Source organism: Ambystoma mexicanum, chromosome 1q (assembly GCF_040938575.1).
Source record: "Ambystoma mexicanum isolate Mex_15411 chromosome 1q, UKY_AmexF1_1, whole genome shotgun sequence".
Taxonomy (NCBI): domain Eukaryota; kingdom Metazoa; phylum Chordata; class Amphibia; order Caudata; family Ambystomatidae; genus Ambystoma; species Ambystoma mexicanum.
In genome coordinates, this window is record NC_090922.1 from 320905847 (window position 1) to 320911831 (window position 5985).

Genomic DNA, 5985 nt, shown 5'->3' on the forward strand with positions numbered 1-5985 from the left:
TATCTGTTTTTAACGGTGATCTGATTCAGGGCGCGGTAATCTATGCAAGTCCTAAGGTCTCCTTCCTTTTTCGGAACGAAGAACAAAGCCGATGAAGCTGGAGATTTTGAAGGACGGATAAACCCGTTAGCTAGGTATTGGTCCAGGTACTGTCTGAGGTGAAGGTTCTCTGGCTCGGTGAGGGCATAAATCCTGCTGCAAGGAGGAGTTGTTCCAGGTATCAGATCTATTTGACAGTCGTAAGACCTATGAGGAGGCAGGGTGTTAGCTTGATCCTTCCGGAAGACGTCTTGGAATTTCTGGTATTCGGGAGGTAATTTGGGAACCTCCTCAGAAGAGATTGCCGCCAGTGAAACATCAGACCGAGGATAACAAGTGGTAAAACACTCTGGAAACTGAACCGTCTTTGCTCGCCAATCGTTCTGAGGATTGTGCTTCTCTAACCAAGGGATTCCCAGAATGATCTGGAACTGAGGGGCCTTGATTACATCGAACACGATTCTCTCCCGGTGTCCATCTTGACTCACTAGCGTCACTTCTTGGGTGGCATGCGTTACTGGTCCGGAGGCTATCTCCGTGCCATCCACAGTAGTGATGACGTCTTTTACTGTCTTAGGGACAAGGGGTAGATTCATCCTTGATACCATTTCACGGTCCACATAGTTACCGATTGCTCCGCTGTCAATGTAAGCTTCAATTGCATGCAAACGATCCGGACGTTCAGGACTAATGAGGTCCATGGGTATCAAGAAATGCGAGGTCACGGGACAGATCTTAACGCTCGGCAAGAGGACCTCTACTCTTGTCGGGCGAGGTCGTTTCCCTGCTCTGACTTTGTGGTACAGGTATCCGCGGCTCCTACAGTCTTCTTAGCTGGTTTCACTGGACAGTCCCGAAGAAAGTGTCCTGAGTTTCCGCAATAGAGGCATAATTGCAGCTGCCTTCTTCTTTCCCGCTCTTTCTGGGTTAAAGGTCCTTTCATGCCCCCTATTTGCATGGGCTCCACAGTGTCAGCTCCCTTATTCGAGGTCTGTGGTTTAGAAAACACTCGGGTATCAAATCTGGAACGATCTGCCTTCCTGTTCTGTAGTCTATGGTCTAATTGGACAACTAAGTCAATATAATCAGAACATTCTTGTGGAGGATTCACAACTTGCGCTAACACATCCTTGAGCTCTCCACGCAGGCCTATGTAGAAAAGCATTATTCTCTTGTCCTCGGGCCATTGTGTTTCCACTATGAGTCTATTGAAGGAGGCTATATAAGTCAAGAGGTCTTGATTACCCTGTCGTAATGAGAGAAGTTCATTGTCCAAGGCCTGCCCTTGTGCATGTCTTGCGAACAGTTTCTCCATGCTGGACTGGAAGGCCTGAAAATCATATAAAACCGGATCATCCTGGGTGACTAACGGGATCGACCAATCTGCAGCGCTGCCACTGAGATAAGAAAGCACGAAAGCCACCTTGGTCTGGTCTGTTGGGAATGCAGCTGGTCGACATAAGAAGTGTAGGCGGCACTGGTTGATGAACACTGCGAATTTCTTTGGATCACCAGAAAAGCGTTCGGGCGGAGCCAAGGGCACCTTACCGGGCAGATTGATTTGCACTGGATTTGAAGCTGATGCAGAAGGATAACTCCCTCCTGGAACGGGCAAAGGTGTCTGTCCTGCCTGCGTTTGTAACAACTGCCTAGCAAGGTCCTCTGTTCGCTCCTTGGAAATTATCAGTTCTCTTCTTAGAGAGTTCGTTTCCTGACGAGCTGCATGTACTTCTGCTCTTAATTCCCCGAGCAACTGGGCTAGTCGATCAGTGTCTGAGGTTTCCATTGCGCCTGGGTAGGAGTTTTGTGGTGGGCTTCGCGTTCTGTAACGCTCACCTGATTCCCACGGAGGCGCGGGTCTTGGCAGGAAGCTGTCTGTGACTCGAAAAGTGATGTGCAGGACTCGATTGGCTTCTGGGGTCGAACCTCTTCGCACTGTGTGTCGGACTCGAAGAGTGAGGTTTCTGCAGGTGAAAGAATATGGGGTTAATGGTCTGGGTAGTTGAATGTCCCTCTCTCCCTCTCACTCTTCCCAGCTTTTTCGTAGAGCCCCAGGTCAACGTGCTCACCTTATATAGGTGAATGCTGGGCTCTCCATCTGCGTCTGGTGCAGGGTGCCGTTGCCAGTTCCTTCACTGGTGAAACATAGGCCTCTTGAATTCAGAGGATGGTTACCGTCGTTGTCTGCACGAGCGGTGAGTTTCTGGACACCTTTTGTCTGTATAGTCTTTAAATGCGTGGCACGTTTATATGCAGACTCTATATAATGCTTTTCCCTTATGTATTGCAGGGCTCTTGAGATGGAAGATGAAGTAAAGCGCCTGGAAGTTGGTAAGTATGGCAAGCGCTCTAATTGTCTCTTTCCTTGCAGCTTAGTTTGTGTTAAAGAGACGCCAGAGTATTTGCAGGCGTTTTATTGCGACGAGCGGGATGGACGTAAGTAAATACCTGCTTAATGTCTTTTCTTTTGCCTTTCAGATGTTGGTTTGCAGCGCCGGAGTCCGCGGAATGCCAGTAAGTTGTTAACTATGCGTTGTCTTTACAGGCGGCGATGCAGAACGAAGAAATCCGGAATCCACAGCGTGCCGGTAAGTATGGCAATACTTTTGCCTTTGCAGGTGGAGATGCGGCGTGACGAAGCGACCGCAGCCGATGGATCAGGTGAGTAAGTGCTGCGTGTAAAGTTTGCCTTGCTAACCTGTTGTTTCTGTTCTTTGCAGGTGCTGATGATGTCTGGATACTGAAATGGTAAGTAGATTCTTGCAGGTCCAGGATCAGAAGAAGAAAAGCCGGAGCAGACTCGGTGAGCGTTCTGCTGCAGATGCAGAATAACGCGAAGCACTCTTCATCTATCGGGTGTGGTTTAAATTGCCTTGGGGTGATGAGGCGTCTTCTTCCACGGCCCCGCCTAGGTAAGAAAAGAGTTCCAGTTTCCAGAAGAGTTCCAGTGCTGTATCCAGGGAGTGGAGCTGCCCCACCCAGGTAAGAAAGTAGTCCCTGTTCTTAGATAGCTTCTAAGTGACTGGTAAGTAAGCAGCATGGTCTGCTGCAGGTAAGTCCACCCAAGCATCCTTACACCTATTATGAGCCCGGCGCTTCCAGTGCCGGGACCAATGGTTTTGATGAGCCTGGTGCCACCGGCGCCAGGACAAGGTCCAAAAGGTCCCAGTGGGGACCGGCTGGTGCCTAGGATTAGGGTTAGGGGCCTGCTTCCAAGGACGTTGGGCTGGTCCTGGCTCCTTGGAAGCAGTGATCATGACAGTACGGGATCACAATACTTCTCAGTTCAGTGCAGCAGGTGGCCAATCAATACTGGCAGGTACCTTCTGAATTCTTGTTTAGACCTGCCTAGCCCCAGGAAGTAGTTGCAGGGACTATTATCATGCTTGACATGGAAGAAGTGTTGGAAGAAAGGATTGTGCTAATAGCAGCTGATTCTAAAAGAGGAGAGTGGCGCATGGCTTTGTGTGTTTGTCCCACCCAGCCCTGAGTGACATAACAGATGAAATCCTCTTTGAGAACAGAGACAATGACAGGGAGATAATATTGGAAGTATGTGTTCCCTGTGAGATTATACAGTATCGGCATGTCCCATGCCCTATAATGCTGGTAGGGAGTGCCCCTTCTTTTGCTTCAGAAGATTTATCCCAGGTACCTGACAAATTGTGGACGAGTAACCCACATGAGGTAGGGCTTTTGCGGAGTGTTGCGCTAATACATTTCACATTGAAACCAGGTGCACTGTTACCCAGAATTACACAATGCCCCTTATCTAAGGCAGCTGAGGAGACGATTTATGATACCATGATGGTCCTCCTACATCAGGTATTATAGGTCCATCAAACACTCCATCTAATATAGCCATTTTCCCTGTGAAGAAGTCAAAGGGGGTGAGTTGGAGGATGATTCAGGATTTATGCGCCCTCAATGATGTGGTCCAGGCAGAGTTCCCTGTGGTTCCTAGCCCTGTCACGATATTGTGCAACATACCCACTTCTGCCACACACTTTACGGTGGAAGATCTGAAGAATGCATTCTTCTTGGTTCCTTTACATACGGTTCTCAATACCTCACTGCGTTTACGTTTACCAGGAGGTGGTTCCAACATGCTAGGCTGCCTCAAGGGTACTCTGAGTCCCCAAGTATTTTCAACAGGGTCTTACATGAAGTTTGAGGGAATATCCACGTCCCAAGTACCATCATTCAGTATGTGGATGATCTGTTGGTGCATAGCACCACAGAGCAACAGTGTAGGGAGGACTCAATCACAGTGTTACAGTTGCTGGCTGACAAGGGGTACAAGGTGGACAAAGTGAAGTTGTGCTATTGTCAGCAGGAGGTGTTGCATTTGGGTCAAATAATTTCAGTAAATGAAAGAGAGTGACTCTAGAATGGCTGGTGTGGTGTAAAGCACACCCCAGCCAGTAACTGTTAAGAGCATGCACATATTTCTCGGCTTGTGTAAATATTGCAGGCTGCGGATCTTCGACTATTCATCATATACGTGAACATTTCTGCAGGCCCTTAAGGAAGCACAATGTATGAAAAATCCCATTATTTGGACAGACTAGGTGCTCACCAGTTTTCAAGAGTTAAAGAATGTCATCTTGCCTGCCCCTGTTTTGGCAACCCCTGATTACACTAAAGAATTTTACCTCTTTTCACACTCAGATAGCCAAATGATGACAGCAGTTTTGACACAACACAGTTCTATGGGCCATAAACCTGTAGCATACTATAGTGGCCCTTTGGACTCGTTAATGCAAGGAGAGATCCCCTGTGAACAAGCGTTAGCTGTAGCTGCTTTTGCTATTGAAGGTCAGCAACAATTGTCACGGGCTATTCAGTGACTCTATATGTTGAACATGTAGTATTTGCGATATCAGAGAGGTCCAAATCCACACTGACTATACAGCAGGCCTCAGCATATGAAGTGATACTTCCAGCCCATCTATTCACATTGTTCGTAGTAAATCAGTAAACCCCACCACTTTTCTGACGGAACCCATTACCAATGATGAAGAGGTTCATGACCGTGTCACCTACGAAGGCCCAGAAGGCGACATACCAGGCACGTGAATATGCCTTACATAACAGTGAACTGTTCTTTGTTGACGGGTCATCCACTATTGATCAGGAGACAGGTCGATGACATACCAGAGCAGCAGTTGTCTGCCTCGTTGATAGAGAGTATGAGGTTTGCTTTCAGCGAATATTACTGGGCCATTATTCGTCCCAGGCGGCAGAATTGATCACTCTCATTGATGCATTAGAGGCAGCGCAAGGATGTCGAGTAACGATAAATTCTGACTCGGTATACGTGACGACAACAGAACATTCAGGTTTGTCGAGGTGGGTCAGAAGGGGATTTCGCAGTGCAGATGGGTCTCGAATGTAACATGCAGATTGATTCATGCTCTTTCATAGCCCACACTTGCCTCAATCATCAAGTGTGCCACCCATACAAATGGGGGGGAGACTTTGTTTCCCTTGGGAACAAAGAATCAGACATAGCAGCAGAATTGGCAGTGTACTTGGCAGTGTCAGCCATCCCTGAACACTGTGAGAAACCTGAAGGTGTTCTCACTGCTGGAACCCAGGGATTCCATGCTCAGGTGGCCTGGGGTGGACCATCGCTATTGGATTCCAACCCTGGGGGCGAACAAGCAAGGGAGGAACACCTGGGTAAAGGACCTCTGGGAATCTTGGGGAGAACACCTAAAGGTGAGACATGATATTCCCCCTGCCCTGCTTCAACTTCCTTACCCGACACCCCCTCAGCCGTTGTAGGTTACTGTTATACCAACTCCCCACAACCTTATCCCTTATTGGAAAACAAACCTGGGATACCAACCAGGATGGAACAAATTCTACCTCACATAACACTGGTGAGGAATACCACTTCCTTATCAAACACCTTTAAAAAATAAGCTTCTTCTTACTACA